Source organism: Pyrgilauda ruficollis, unplaced genomic scaffold (genome assembly GCF_017590135.1).
Source record: "Pyrgilauda ruficollis isolate IOZ18807 unplaced genomic scaffold, ASM1759013v1 scaffold2, whole genome shotgun sequence".
Lineage (NCBI taxonomy): Eukaryota > Metazoa > Chordata > Aves > Passeriformes > Passeridae > Pyrgilauda > Pyrgilauda ruficollis.
The window spans coordinates 27,113,176-27,129,695 of record NW_024519206.1 but is presented as its reverse complement, the minus strand read 5'-3'; the positions used below and the strand labels follow the sequence as shown (position 1 = coordinate 27,129,695).

At 41.8% G+C, this 16,520-nt stretch overlaps 1 protein-coding gene across 14 annotated transcripts in view; it reads left to right on the top strand.

The window, feature by feature from the left end:
- ARPP21 (cAMP regulated phosphoprotein 21) overlaps positions 1-16,520 on the top strand; it is a 224,742-nt gene that overhangs the window by 23,702 nt on the left and 184,520 nt on the right. For 3 of the 14 annotated variants that reach the window (XM_041466853.1, XM_041466851.1, XM_041466842.1), the window contains exon 1: positions 4,809-5,011. The exons of 1 other annotated variant lie outside the window; for it this stretch is intronic. The gene's annotated coding sequence lies outside the window, so the exon portion shown is untranslated. Of the gene's footprint in view, positions 1-4,801; positions 5,012-16,520 lie in introns of those variants that run through there. 10 more of the 14 variants (XM_041466858.1, XM_041466857.1, XM_041466854.1 and 7 more) reach the window with 5 other exon arrangements.

Below are 16,520 nucleotides of genomic sequence, written 5' to 3'. Positions count from 1 at the left end.
GTGGCTGATATGCAATTGGTGAAGCTGTGCTGGTCTGGAAAAGCAAAGATGTGAGGTCACAGGATCGTTTTCTCCTTCATGCTGCAGCACAGTTGACAAATTAGCTCATAATCCAGCATTACCTCCTCAAATCTCATTCCCTTTCTTGCGTGCCCCAAATTTTATGTCAGTTCTGATATCTATTCTTTGCCTCTGTATCTTCATTTCCCTGTCTTTATGTATCAGCAATTCTGTTAATTTGGATCCTATGAATGGCTAGGAGATTTTAGAGACTTTATTGTGGTCAGCACAAGCTTGTGCCCAGGAAAGATTTTGTCAAGCCCAGGGATTTCTAAAAGGTGATACACACACCAAGGGAGTTACACAAGCTGCTGCAAAGCAGTACCCAGTACAGGGCTGAATCAGGGGTTGTTTTTGCCAATATTGCTGCTGCCACTGATGTGCTATTGATGGCCTGTCAAGAAGTATACAAAAATTGAAAGTGTATTATGTTCCTGGTCTAGGAGCTGAATATAGTCTGCATAGCATGACACAGATTTCCTTTGATGAGATGCCTCACACTTTCCTAAACTCATTTTCTGAGTTAAATTATTTTTTTTCACTGTATTTTTGCATGACTCAGAGATGCCTTTTCTATTTGTGCTTGCAAGCAAAAAGCATTGGAGCTTTTTACGTCTGTGTTGTTTGGGAGATGTTCTTTCATCTGCAGGTAAATACAGTGTAGTTTTGGATATGATTGACTTCCTTCCATGACTCTGTCAGTTGCTTCAATTTGTGGTATCAGAATTTCTTTAAGGTATCTCAGTGACAAGTCCATGTAACTGTGTGGATTAAGTTCCTGCCTTGACCTCTACTGCTGTAGATGTTGAGTCCTAATGAAGGGAGTAGGAGGATGCTGACAGATCCCTGCTTTTTGTGTTCACAGTCCGACCCCTGGTGCCACACTGCACTCTGCTATGGTGAGGGGCTGCTTCCCTGTGAGTAGGTGCAGCAAAGTCCTCAGAAGTTATTTTGGAAAAAAAATTAAGCCTATCTGTCACATAAGGCTTGGCCTGGAATTGATCTTGGAGTAACCTGATGATCAATCCACCCTTCCCCACTGTGGTAGAGACCGCATAATTACAGACTTCTGTAGGAATGGAGCTAGGATGTTCTGGAAATCTCGCTTCAGGAGCAGTGCAGAGGAGCTGCTGCTCCTCCTTATCTCTCACAACACAACCCTGCACATCACACAGACTATTCTGCACACTGGATGTATATTGCTATTCTTCAGATGAACTGATATACTTAAAAAACTGAAACAGAATGAAAATTTAGTGATTATTAGTAACCAAAGATAAGAGTAGATCCAGATCCATGTGCATCAAAACATTCAAATTTTTGTTTGGGTAATGAAAGGGTGGTTGACAGAGTTCAAAAATAAGCCTCTAATCTAGAGATCAAGGCAGTCTGCCAAATTAAAGTCCTGTTGCAGAAATATGTGAATATCCCCTTGTATATATAGACTAGCTGGAAACTTGCATATTGCTTTTACCTTATAAGAATTTGTTCTACCTATTCAACTAAAATAGCAACAGTTTTAAATTGCAGACGTCTCCCTCAGAGTTTTGTAGCTTTAGCTGGGTGGGTAGTTTCTTGTAGATGGGGAAAGGGACAATTTATTCTTTTCATATACTCTGTCACAGCTCTAACCACCAGGTGTTTTGGAAAAAAAACCAACAAGGTATGGCTTTGATTGGCCTAGTCTTCAATATAACCTACAGGTTAAGCTCTTCAGTTTTGCTGTGACAGAGTACAAATGAGTTAATTCAGTAGCAGATATTTGAAACAGTTGTACTCAAAACTAGAGGCATCTCTGCAACAAGGCATAAAGCAAGTGTTTCTTTTGAGCATCCAGCTCTTGTGGATCTGAGTGTATCTATTTTTGTCCTGTAATACCCTTGGGAGTACATTTAAAAATAAAGGGGTTAGAGGGCTTGGGCTAAAAAAATGCTTTTCTTCTCATTATTATAATTGTGATTCTTCTGATAATGCATAGCAAGCTAAGTCAACATCATGGGAGACCGTACACTCCCTAGAAGTTCTACAGTGCCATATAAAACAAAATCAACATATACATGAGAAAACTCAATAGTAGGGTAAAAATCTCTTGTGGGAAATGCTTGCAGGCATATCCAACTCCAACACTAGCCTCCTGCCAGCACCTGAACAGCTTGTTTTGTGTTCTAAAGGCTTGCGCAATATTGAGTGATGACACCAGCTGTGCTCAGGTTCTTGAATTACAGCTCAGAGGATGGTGGCCATCAGGGGACACACTGGGCCTGCAGGAGTGACTGGCTTGCTGCTACACTGAAAAGCAGAGGGTTGGGAGCTGAGGCTGAGAATGAAATAGGTAGTTTCCTGAATCTCTCTGCTTTTTACTATAACTTTATTGGAGAATATGGCTTTGCATGTCAAGCTTTTGTTCTGATATGCTCACCTTCTAGTGGTATGTGCTGGCAGGTTGTCCTGTATGCAATAGAGGCTTGAAGGAGACAGTTACATCCCAGTGCTCTCAGAGGTGAGATGGTCTCCTACCTGCACTCAGGATTTGTGGCTAGATTTGGTTTTCATTTAGCTTGAATTATTTGTCATGAGAATTCTGGCTGAGGACACACATTTCCTGAAATGGATATACAACATATGCCTCAGCCGCAAAGATTCCTCACAAAACCGATGTCTGGTGCCTTCCTCTTTTAAGGAAAGCTGTAATTTGCTTCCATAGTAAGCTTAATTCCTTTGACAGAAACTGAACAAAGCGAAGACCAATTTAAGTAATTTGTTTATATAGGTGGCTGCACATAGTCACTTAACAGCTTGTGTCAGATAAAGACAAAGCAGACTTCCCATGTTCCAGTTTGGCATGCATTATAAGGACTGGAAGATGTGGATCTGAATCCACATTCCTTAAGAGAAACGTTCCTTTCTCTAGCAGGCTGGATTATGTAGCTTTCATCACCTGATATCTTTTCTCTGAAAGGCTGTAAAATACCAAGAAAATTTTCCAAATCTAACAATAATGCTATTTAAAAGATGTAAATGTAAATTTTATTTTTAATTTTTTAAAAATATTTAGTTTAAAGATAGATTTTCTGCTTAAACTGAAATATGTCTAAACTGAACTACTTGAATGATTAGTCAGGGAGTGAATAGACATTATTTGGCTATTGCAAAAGTCTGGCAAGCCCATCTTGGTTTGGTCAGCTAGCAGGGAACAATACAGCTAGCAGGGAAGGAGGAACCTGCCCAGTTCTTGGCCAGGCTTATATATTACTATAACAAGAGAGAGTTGGCTGTGGAAATTAATCAAGTTTCTTTTCTCCAGGGATCAAAGAGGTTACTCAGAGGATGCAGGAAAAATGTAGGGATTCAGCTGTGTCACATTTTCTCTCTAATTGAGCTGTCTAGGGAGCCTCCCACATTTTGCAGAAGTGGAAACATCCAGTTTCATTTTATCTTTCTCAGACTGCAGCAGCTCTCTTCTTTGGAAGCCAAGGTCATGCTGCATTTACTTTTGGTGTTTGTCCCTTTAATTCTCCTACAGTTTCTCAAATGCTTCTGGTGTATTTTTAAATTTTAGCTTATAATCACTTTTTTTTTTTTTTTTTTTTTTTTTTTTTTTTAAGGCACCATCTGGTCCCTGATATAGTTTAAAATAACAATCTTGCCAGGACACAACCAGCAGTAGGACTTTACACCTTTCACAAGCCAGTATGAGAGCTTCCCCACCTATATTTCTCCACAGAACTGTCACCATCAGATCCTGTTCCCTCCAGACAGGTCTTGCAGAAAGTAAGGTCTTACAGCTCTTGCTTTCCATCCATTTCATCTTGAACCTAGTCATTTTATGGAAACAAAATGGATGCACTAGAGAAGCTTACAGCTAGGAATGTGGGAGGTCTGCTGTAAACAGCTCAGTCAGAGAATTTGTAGTTGGAGCTCACGTCTGCATTTAAGCTGCCCTCTGGTGCTTACCACTTCTGCAGTGCATGCCTTCATCGTGTCCCCTGGTGCCTGGAGACATCTGCAATATCCAGAGAGAAGAGGGAATTGAGCATTGTGAAAATTCCTCTCAAAAAAAAAAAAAAAAGTGGCCCCATTCTGTGGGTGTTATATTTTAAGCAGGACATTAACATGCTATGTTATCATTGCAGGTTATGCTGGGCAGGAAGATTTTTTTGATTTTGATTTTTATGAGTCACAGCATAGTTTATTTCATCTTCATGCTGTGTGCAACAGCACTGTCTGTCATGGTGCTTTCCCAGTAGCCACAAATCAAAGCATGCCACCAAGCAGAGTGATCGTGTGACTGTCACCCTCAGCACAGCTGAGCCTCAGCCTGGTGTTTCTCCTCCTGGTGTTGGAGGACCTGAGGTTATCAGTGCCAAGGTATCAGAGACAATAAATATGTATGTTCCTTTTCCTACTGAAAGGACCTAAACCACTGCTGGAGACAAAAGCAGGCTAATGTAATTAACAGGAAAGGACTGCAAACAATTCTGGGACTTCTGTGCAGGTCATCTCTCTGGTAGGATATTCACTGCTCTTTTTGGTTTGTTTTCCTACTAACTAAAGGCAAAGGTGGACAACTAGTTCCCTGCAAGTTGCTCTGTGCCTGACTCCTGCCGCTGTCCCTGCTGCAGTCCCCTGGTGCTGGCAGCACGGGTGGTTAATATTAGCCACACAGCTGATGGTCCCGCTTGGTGCCCTGCAACAGGTGCGGGATGGCTGCCGTGCTGGAATCCCGCCCGGAGCGATGCCGGCGCTGGCACAAGCCTTCCCATTATATCAGGAAGGGCCATGTCCCGTCTCCACGATGCCCCGGCGCCCCAGGCTGGCCCCAGCTGTCTGCGGGACGTGGAGCCGGGTGACAAGAACCCAGGGAGGCTGCTGCGGAGAGAAGAGCACCGTGATTCCTCTGGAGCGGGAAGACGGGAGGTTCCTGGATGGCACTTACAGCTGTGGCTATGGGGTAAGGAGAAGGTTTCTGTAGAGCCCCAGGCCCGTGGTTTTGCTGCATTGCTCTTAGAGGAGGGAAACACAAACAAATAAGTACTAAAAATCAAGTCTCAGCACTCTGCAATGAGCAAATACTGGTTGTGTTTGCTCATCGTGTTGGCCGTAGTTTCTTTACAGTGCAGTACTTTGGGTTTGCATTAATTTTAATTGGCACTCTCTAATTTTAGAATGCTCCTGTGAAAAGTTACTTTCAATTCCAGTGGTGATTAGATGGTGATGACGTGTTTTAATAATAAACATGGGACAGATACTGAAAAAGAAATCAAATGTGCTGGCTGCACTTCTGGGAAGGGGAAGAAGTGCTATTGCTGACCTCTAAAATTATCTGATCTGTCTGCTCTGGCATGATATCTTAAGGTCTCCCATCTCTTTTTTTATAATTTTTCTTTTTTTTTCTTTCCTTTCTTACCACTCTTTTTTTCTTTTGTTTTCTTAAACCACAATAGCCTCTTTTGGTAAGAACAACAAAATAGCTAGGTGGTGTTTAGGAAGCCTAAATGTTTGAAAGAGGAAGGGGGAGCCGAAAAACTTGTAAGGTTTTACAGGATCACACTTTTTCTAGTTTCCTGTTCCCTTAATGTGACCCCTCTCTGTTGACTGTGTGAAGAAAGGCAGGGCCGTCAGGCAGGTCAGAAGGGATCTGTGTGCCACAGTGTGACTTGTGTGTGCTGGTGCTCTGCCTACATGCCTGCTCAGGGATGGAGCCAGGCAGGCTTGCTCAGGGACTCAATCAGGCTCTGGCTGCACTGTGGCAGTCTGCTGTGTGCTGGAAAACAGATACTGTTGCTGCTGCTTCTAAATTAAGATGAAAAGAAAAAATAAAAGAGGGGTTCATCTCTAAATTCAGCAATTTCTGCTCTGAATTGGTCACAACCCAGGGCAGTAGGTCAGCCTGAAGTAATGCTCCTGGAGAGTTAGATTGATGCAGGGACTGAAGTCAGTGGGAATCTCTCCCTTAACTATGGTAGGTTTTGGGTCAGCACAGTCCTCACTATTTCATTTCTATCTATGTGTAGCTGTGAAACAAATTTTTTGGGAGTTGTGGAATAAATAAGTGCTATCTGGGCCAAATAAGTACCATTGGGAACTGATGAGAAAGGTCCAACTTCAAAGGTGTCAGGTGTCTCTATGCATAGTCTAGGTTTTAGTTCCTTTCAGAACAGGTTTTTAATTGAAGCCATTAAAATTTAGCCATTGTTTTGACATGAAAGAGAGAAAATACCTTTTCTCAGTGCTGCATGTGGGTTGTGCCTCAAGGAGGAGGCTCTTTGCTGTGGGAGCCATAATGCCTTAGGGGACTGTGAGATCCTTCCTGGGCCAGTGCCTCTGGCTGAGGACACTGCTACTGTAACACTACTACTGTCCTGCAGCTCCTGGCCTCTGCCCGGGCAGCACTGCGCTGGGGTTTGACGTCGTTGTTTGGCAATGAGGACACAATGTAAACTATGACAATCCCGCACATCTCGCAGTGCCTTGACTCATGCTTCCAGCCAAACCTTTCTCCAGCTCCCTCTCTATTTCCCACTGCCCACCCACACTGGTTTCTATTCCTCTTATTTTGATACGTGAAGCAGAATTTGCTGCACCTCAAACTGGTGCTTGAGCCATGCCTGAGCAGGAGCTCCCACAGGGATGGGCCAGCGCAGAGGGCTGGTGTTGTGCTGAAGGGGCATGTGCCAAGGCACAGGGAAGATACATGACTATCTCCCTTTGAAAGGCATTGATTTGTGACTTTGAAAGTGCCTCTATAAGCAGCTCACAGAGAAGCCATTTGCAAATTTGATGCCAGTTTTTAAGTGCAAGATGAAAGTGGATTTTGCTGCCACTAAAATCAGAGAGCCAGATCTGTCGCCTCGCTAAAGACCTTGTATCCAGGTAGGAAAGCATAAATGGACATGTGGATCTTCAGCAGTGCTGAGTACACAACAGCACATTAGTAAAAATGTTATTTGTTTTTTAACTGTCATGATAAAATGCTCAGTTACAAAAGTTTGAGAAGAATAAAATGTTTACCCCACTTTGTACACAAATTGGTGATCTTAGAGAGAAGTTAGAGGGCATATCCAAGTAAATTTTACAATTAATATTTTATAACCAAGGAGGTCATGCAGTCATTACTGTATCTAGAAATTGTTTATATATTTTTATTAAAGTTATGCATCATTTTCAAAGGAAACTGACATTATGGGTTTATGCGCTCCTATATTACATTATGTAGTACATCATTATCATAACTTACCCTCCCATCTTTCTACTAATTTCTTGGAAATTTAGCTTGTAATTTCACTACAACATATTACAAGAAAACCCAGTTACATTTAGAAGCATTGTGGGAATCCTCTCTTGTACTGTAGACACATTACCTGGTCAGATTGATTTTAATTTTCTGTTAAGGAAATAGAAGAATATAGTCTGGTGGCATGCAAGTCTAAGGAGTGAGAAAAACAATCCCTTTTACTTTTTCAACTACCACAAACATCTACCTTTTCTAGTGCCCTAGGAGTGTATACACATATATGCATTTGAGAATATTATTTCTAGAATATAAAGAACCTGTGCTAAATACTCAAAAAAAATTTGACCTTTTTAGGGTACTTACAGCATTGTTGGTGAAGCTGATGATAGCCAAGCATGCAAGCAAGGTATCCCTTGGTCATAGGCTGGCAATCTTGAATTTATGAAGGAAGACTTCCTTCTTCTTCTTCTTCTTCTTCTAGCACAGAAAATGTGATGATGGCCTGTTCCCTCCTCACTGAGGTCTAGAGACAAAGAGCAAGGGATAAAGGATGTTTGGTAGAGCATTTGGGAAGAGGAGACAGGGACAATTTCTACTAGATGATGCCCTCCAGAACAAAGGCAATATGCAGACAGGTTTGCCTACAGCTAGAGCTGTGTATGATTGAGAAAATCGCACCTCCTAAAAATCAAAAGAAAGAAGGGAAACTACTAGAAACACAGAAAAATGATGCATGAACAATCTTACTGGAGGCTGCAGAGATGCATCAGACCCATCTACATGACCCATCTCTTGGGCATGTCTGAGGAGGACATAGCCTCATGGAGCTGAGTCTGTTGCTGTCCTGTTCTTGCCTGACTTTTATTGACAAACTTCACAAGAAAACTAGGGTAATGTTAACATGTTCTCACTAATCGTAATTACATTTAGATGTCTGTGTCTTGAATTTAGATCTGTCTCAGATCTATCTAATTATGGTTTTCCCCTGTTACTTTCCTGTCAAGATCAGCCACTTCTCCCTTGTTGCTGTGATGAGAACTGCATCCTTATTTACTCCTTCATCTCTTCCCTGCAGCAATTAAGAAAGGTTAGGTGAAAATCTCGGCTAAAGACATCCATATGTGTGCATGCAGGAGAGAGCAGGCAGGCACTACAATTATTCACAGGGAAGGAATCCTCCATCCATTTCTCCTTCAAAGAAGAAGAAGGTGAGTTGTTCATGAAGAATACAGGCAGGTTGGCTTCTTCTATATTAGGAGGAGGTTATAGGGAAAGGCTCATAAAGAAGGTGCCCACTCAGTCCTTATCAACATGCTGGCTGCTCCAGGCAGGTCAAGTGTTAATGGAAGAATGACGAAATGGAAAACAGCGGCAGCCCAGGCCCCTGGCCCCTGAAATGGTGGATCCCTGTGCAGTGCAAAGGCCCAGAGCAGGAGCAGGGCAGGTGACTACCAGTGATAGATGATGTTGAGACCTCAGAGGGAAATGCTATAATAAATGGTTGGTCTGACACAGTAGGAAATGTTTGCATAGTGAAGTGACGGGTAATAAATAAGATTATGTTGCTATAAGTCCTACAGGCAATGCTGGAGCAAAAATAGTTTCTGATTTTCTTTCTCTAAGGAAAAAAAAGGTACAGAGGCAAGGACTCTTATTTGTAATAGCCAGGCTTGAATAAAACCGTGTTTGCTGCATAGAGTCAGTGTAATCTCAGGCTGATGCAGATCCAAGCCATGTATTGCTGTAGGTTCTCAGCTGTCATAGTTAAGTTACAAAACAACTTCCCTCACAGCTTGTCTAATGTCACTGTCTGGAGCTGAGGCCCCACTACTGTATCCATGGTTAAAACATCGTCTTTTCTTGCACTTGTTATCAGGGCTGCCACTAAGACTGGAACAATCAGACAGTTTGCCCTAGGCATTGACTCATTATATGTGATACACGATAATACATAGCGGGATACAGACTCAGCTTCTCCCCTGAAATTTCCAGGTGTTATGGTTTACTATTTACAATAGCTTTTTTTCTGGGAAGGTTGTCGTTTGGGTCTTGTTTGTTTGCTTGGCAGGTTTTTGGTACAGATTTTCCTCTCTTGTTCATTTTTATTTGAATAGAAAAAATAGACCTCTATTTCTGCTACTGCAGTGATCCATTAAGTAAGTTCTCCACTAGTTTTTTCTAGGTAGAAAAATACTACCTGGATGCAGCATTGCCAATTAATAACTACTTTGATTATGAAATCTATTAATTGCTTAACTCTCTGAAAGGGATTATTCAAGAAACATCTGTTTTTAAAAAAAAAAAAAAACAGGAATGGGGTGACTACACAGGGTGTATTTTTAACATTTTGAGCTAGCTTCAATAGTCTTGCCCTCAACTCCTTGAAACCAGTGAAACAAAGTTCCCTCTCTTTATTTTTCCTTATAAACACCTAAGGAAAGCATAAGAAATTTTATGTTGAATTTTTATTTTCTTTTAGTATGTGTCTTATGGTTAGTGAGGAGCAAGGGAATAAGAGTACTGAAATTACCTGCCTAACTGCAATGTTTAAGGTCTTGTATGATGCATTTCAGAATACTTTCTGTGGGGAATTTTTGGTGGCTTTCTCCCCCTCGAGAATCTTACTTCATGCAATGTCAGCTATCCTGCTATCCATGTTTAAAGGACAACCATCCTGAAGAAAAAATAAACTCACTAAAAATTCCATTTTATGCCATTGAGTTCTAGTTTCCAGAGAAAACCATGCTTTTCCATGCTGAAAGTATGAGGTTTTTGTGGGCCACTGGTAATTAGTTAGTGAATAAGGACCAGAAGAGCATTTGAGGTCCCCTCCCAGATACAGTGTCTCCAGTGGGTCTTCTAGGACTGTTTGAGAGAGTGAAAGTTTAGAAAATCAGCACTGAAGTTAAATGACATAGTATGTGTGATTTTTTCAGAAGCTTTGTCATTTCAATGCATTCCTGTGCACCTGATTGCATATCTCCTGTTTTTCTCATCTGTGATAAGGGTTTCTGGGACTTAGGACTTGGCAGGGAGGGAGAACTATTTTGGAATAGGCATGTGACCTATGATCTGACTTAGAATATTAGGCAAAGACCCAACAGTTGCTATATAGACCTAGTGAGTACCAGCATTTGGAAAGTGAGATCAGCAAAACAAAATGAAGCATTTTTTCCCAAACCTATTCCTTAACTATGGTAACTCAAATTGACTGGATAAATTCATGATCTTTCCGCAGTACCCTAAGCCCACATTAACTGAATTTTAGAATTACTTGCTGTTCAGTACAGCACTGACACCACAGGATTATAAGGCAGAACTTTCTAGCCACTGGAGTATACAATATTAAATCCTGCAATATAGTTTCCATAGTATTGCATTACATTCTGTCCTCATTAATCCAATGTTTCTTAAACCCTGCACTTTTAATGAATAAATAATTGTTCTATTACAGATAACTCTAATAGGGTCAAACTTATTTGGTAAAATAGACTACATAGTTTTACATAGGTGAAAAATAGGGATGGAGGAAATATGCGTGTGGGGAGTTGATAATTATATACAACACAGATTGGTTCCAACATCATATTTATCTTAATTATAAGAATATGTTTGAGAGATAAAGTTTCCCTAGAAGACAGGTAACTAACAACAGCGGTTTTATCTGGCTGCTCTTTTTATTTGTAGATTTCATATGCTTTACAGAATAATTGTCTACATGGTTATCCCCACTTTACAGATGAGGCATCCAATTTCTTGAAAATGAGAAAGAGTTAGAGGGCAGCACCAGTTGCCAGCCATGCTGTGTCCTCTTTGACTTTCCAAAGAACATTTTTACAGCCACCCATTGCAGGCTCCAAGCAGCACACACACGTCTGGGGGTTGGATTTCAGCCCCACTGCTCTCTTTTTGCTGACACTGCAGTAATGAGCTGAAACAAGACATTATTCCCAGGGCTGTGTGGACATTGCTAATGCCAATGACTGAGTAAAACTTATTTGTTGTGACAAGGTGATACTTGTGTATTACACCAAATCTTAGGCTGATAAACCAGAAAATCTCTGCTGATTCTCATTTCACATAAGAAATAAATACTGAAGGGGAAAAAAAGAATATTTTCCAACTGGAAATGTATGTTTATCAGGTTTCTGAGAGAGACTCTGGAAAAAAATGCAAAGTCTCACATAATAATTACAGTTGAAGAATTTTGCCTGGAAATTAGAATCTGTTTCCCTTTTCACACTTCCAGACATTGGGAATGTAAAAGCAATGTCAAGTCAGTAAGTTTCAGAAGGGCAGGGAACTGAGCTGTTCGTTACCTTCCCAAATGCTTGCCAAGGCCTAACAACACCCTGAATTTAAAGCCCCAGTGGTTGTGTGAGAAGACAACATGTGAAGGGGCAAGAGCCGCAGCTTTGGTTGGCATCGGTTGGTTGTGATGATGGTGTTGGCAGGAGACAGTGCCAAGAGTTTCAGGCCTCATCTTGCTGAGATGAGCAAACAGGAGTGGACACCATCGCTGGCTTCATTGTGACGCAGGCAAATACAAGCCTAGTCCTTTGGTAAGCCAGGCCTGCCAAAAGGTGAGAAGCATAGCTGAAATGATTTTTCAGAGAAGGATATGTCTGAGTAAGCTTATAGTAGAAGTCTGTCAGGAAAGCTCAGGAGTCCTCTGTGGATGTTTGAGCTGTGTTTGATTGCACGAGAGAGAGGAGATCTTGGCGTGGACCCTTCTTTTCCTTTGCTAGCCCAGGAGATGAGGAAGGGCCCTGAGAAACTGCACTGTTTCAACCACAGGCTGTTAGAACCTGAACTCAAATTCCAGGATCATACAGCATATTTGGATTAATAATATTTCTATCACTACTTTTACTTTTGTAGCATTATTTGCACCATATTCTTGACAAATTGCAGAAGAGATTGGTTTGGCTATTTTACAGGATGGATAAACCACTTCCCCAGGCAGGCTGATCACCAAGGCAGTTTTAATCTGACTCCTTCTCATAAAGCCTTCTTGTGCATTGCAAGGAGGCTTCAGTGAACATCATAGCTAAGACAAAGACGGGTTTGAATGGCAGATTATGGGACAAAATCTTCCAGACAGAGAAGGCTTTCATGGAGATGTCCATGAAATCTGGAGATGTCTACTTTTGCTTTCATGAACAGCATAAGCCAAAGTAGACATCTCCAGATTTGGCTCCCAGAAAGGGTGATAAATAAGATAATAAATGAGCAATTTTATTGACAAATACCTCAGTCTGTGATGTGTGAAAGGATCTGGTGCTTATCACTGAGTGAAAACTGATGTGTGCCATAGCAGCTAGATGACTCACCACACAGGGATCAGAAAATGCCTTGTGACAAATGGTCAAATGCAGCACAGGGGTGATTCCATTGGTGTCCTGGGTATTCTTCTCAAGATGGTTAACTGTGGTCAGAGGCATCTCTGCACTGCTCAGACTAAGAACCACCAGCTCCACAGCTCATATCAGTTTTTCTGTTTGTTATGTAAAAGAGGTGGAAGACTACATATTCATCTAGATTGGGATCCTGAAGGACCAAGCAAGGACCAAACCCTCCTTTCCCTTCTACAGCTCTTTGCACTCAGGCATTGAGAAGTTTAGCAGGGACTTCCTGAATGGTGTGGCATCCCAACCATCCTGTTTGTTAGACACATCCCTCATAAATTTGTCTGGTCCTGGCACAGGCTTATTTTATTCTTTATGGCCTCTGCAGCATCCTGTGGCAGTGAGTCACAGCTTAATTACACCTTGTGTGAATAGGTTCAATGCCTTACTGGAACCAGCAATTAGTACTTTCAAAGAGACATTTTCTGTGTGAAATGTACTTTTCATCAGTGCTACCCCATGAGAGGAACTGCCTGTTGAAGCTTGCAGGAGATAACAGTTTCAGGGGGAGAAGGGGCCAGTGCCAGCAGCTGTGTCACTGATGAGCCAGAGGAAAAAGTCAGGTACTGTCAGCTTGGTGTCACACAGCTCGCGCTACCCAGCACTGGAACAATTAAAAAACCCACATTACACATTGAACCCCAGCTGCTTATTTGGTTCACTGTGGCCATGGAAACATCTGACCTATTTACACCTTCAGCAGAGTGAGTGGTGGCTGGTGGAAGAGAGGTGGGAAAAGGTGAATGCTTTGAATTTGGATTTTGGAGACTTTTAATTAAGATGGATGCATGTGCATGTGTGCTGAAAAGGGAGAGTCGGAGCAACAGGGCCCGAGCAGACCAGGGGTTCCTGCTCCACCACAGCCATGGCATCAAATCCTCCTTGAGGAAACATGGTTTACCCAGAGCCTCTGCTCTGCATACATGGTGACATGAAAATGGTGACACCCACCATTTCTAAAGGTCTTGTGGAAATTCTTTCTTTTGTCACTTTGTCAGCAAAGTACTTCACGCTGTCTCTGCAGCATTCTTTCCTGAAAAGGCGCCTCGGTGGATGTGGTGGATGGATGGATCAGCTTGTTCTACCAAGGAAGGAAGGGAGATGAGTCTCATTCTGCACAAGGCTTGCCTGCGCACCTTACAACACTCATCTACTCCTTGCCTATTTCTCAGGACAGATGGAAAGATGGGAAAGAGCAATGTGAAGTCATTTGGACACATCAGATGGAGCAGGAGAGTTCACTTAATTGCATCTGGGGCATCTATCTAGGCTGCAGATTCCCATGATAAGATAATGCCATGTAAGTTACCAGGCCAGGGGCACAGCACATAACAGACTGAGCCTCCAAAACCTATTCTTCTGAGGGCATGTATTAATATAAATGGGCATATTAGCTTTTAGATAGCAGTTACCTGAAATGGACCCTAGCTAAAAGGAGATCTGCTGGAGAGTGGAAAATATTAAACTCTAGGTGTAAAGAAGACTTCTGCAGATACAGCATAATCATAGTGAGTATTAAGAATAAAAGGAATTTCAAGACTTCAAAGATCTGTTGGGAAATCTTGAGGAAGAAAGGGTGTTCACTTTTGATATTAGTGAGAGAGTGTCTTTACTATCCCCAAAGCATCTGACTGATAACAAAAGCATCAGACCTCAGGAATGCAAATTTGGTAGCTCTTTAAGATGAAAGCTCCCCCTCCGCATGCTTTTTTTTTTTTTTTTTTTTTAATTTTTTTTTTTTTATTGCACATTTCAAAACCATTCATATTCTGTCAGGTAACAGTTTTTTATCCTGAAAGTAAGGGTTGACCGAGGAACAAACTGTGCAAATTCTGTTCTCAAACACCAAAATTAGAGAGAAAATACCATCTGTTTCCTCTACAGCCTACTTCCCCCAGCTCCAGTGATATCTTCTTGTGGAAAAACACTCATGAAGCTAACAACAGGACACACAGCAATACACCATAATGCAATGGTTTCTTTGTGTGTAGGGTTCCTCGCTAGAGGAGGCACCTGGAAGCCCAGTTCCCAGCTGGATGGGGAAGATGTTCATAGTGCTCTGTGCTGCTGGGGGGGCTGGGTTGGATTCCTCTTCCACAGCAAAGGCTTTCAGGTGGCATTCCTAAGAGTTTTCTCCTCAACCTGCTACAGCAAACTGATGGAGCTTTGACAGCAGCTGTGAGTCATTTCAGGAAGAAATCCACTTGAGTGCTCATTATCACTTCAGCATCATTTACATTTTTCCCAGTCAGGGTGAATATTTTGTAGTCACAGAGCACAGGCTGTTTCCTTTGTCCTGGGAAGCCCACACAAACAGACTTTCTACCTGTAAGTCCCTGCCACAAGCTTTGCAGCTGGATGTCTTTTTTTTCTGACTTCTTTTTTTTTTTTTTCCCCCTCCTCCTTGTCCTTTGTAGATGAGTTACACAACACTGTTTTTTCCTCCTCCAGAACCGCTGAGCAAATTTCAAGGCTGCGGAGGAGGAGGGGGAGGAGAGACTGATGCACCGAGCCACCTTTGCCCATCCACTTGTGACTGGGGTATAATAGGTGCAGTTGATTTGAGACTGCCAAGAGTTTGCTGCCAAATTGAATTTTTCATAAACTGATTACTGCAAAGTGCTCTTGGCAGAGGAAAGTTAACACCTTTCTAACAAGCTCAGCTCAGCACAGCTCATAAAGAGGGATACTGTAATAATAATCCTCTTTCTGGATCCTTGGCCAGGATTTTAGATTTTCCGAGAAACTGTTTCCACCCTCATTCCCTCACCCATGAATAAATCCACTTAAGGCTTTTTTTTTTTTTTTTCTTTTTTTTTCATAGCTGTTGGTGAAGGCATAGGAAGACTTCTCTGGTGGTGTAAAGCATCCAACCTCCATTGATTGCAGTGCTCTGAGTTACTTTAGTGCTGTGGGGGTGATAGTATGATTCAGACATGGTTGATAAAGTTAATGGTAATCTACCCTTAATAACATAATCTTAGCATTTTTCTCTAAAGAGGGCTATGGAGCCAGGGAAAGGCGCTGGCTGAACAACTCAAACAATTTATCTGACAATTTCTGCCTTGTGTTTTCTGCTTGCAAAACGCTCATCCGGAAAGCTTTTGGTTTGTAAGGGATCTTATTCTTAATTTTATGTCAGTGGGTTATAAAATAGGGAGGTAAATTGAATTCCTCAAGTTGCAATGTTGTCGTTGTTGCCAGATGACTGTCACCCTACAAGCAGAGAGAGGCCACTTCTGAGGAAGAAGGACAGTCTCCTACCTGCAGGCAAGAGTACCTTTGCTCATTCAGAGACATGAGCTAAGTGGACAGAGTTCCTCAGAATTTATTTAACTTTCATGAACATTTATGAAAAGAAAAGCAGAAAACAGATTTTAGGAGCATCAAAGCTGCTATTTGCAATTAGCCCAAATCACACTTAGAGATCAAAAAACACACACCAAGAGTATTATTTTGGATAGACTGCATCCCTTTAATTTAGCTTTTGGAAGCTGTGCCCACTCAGTCACCGTGGAGGACCTGCTTTGTGGTGGTGCCTTCATGTGAACTCCAGTCAGATATTCCAGTGGGTGGGCAGGGATCCCACAGTGTGAAACATCTGCTTCCCAAAACAGATGCTGGATGTAAGCAATGCCTTAAAATAATAATAAAAATCATAATTTCAAATCTCCCGTGCCTCAGATAACCTTTCTAGCAGGTGCTCCTATGTTAAAGTAAAAAGTGCTTTAGCAGTGGCAACAAGGAGAGAGCATGTCCTTGTTAATTACTCTCTTTGTTGTGCTCTTCCTCCATATTTATATCATTAAAACATATCA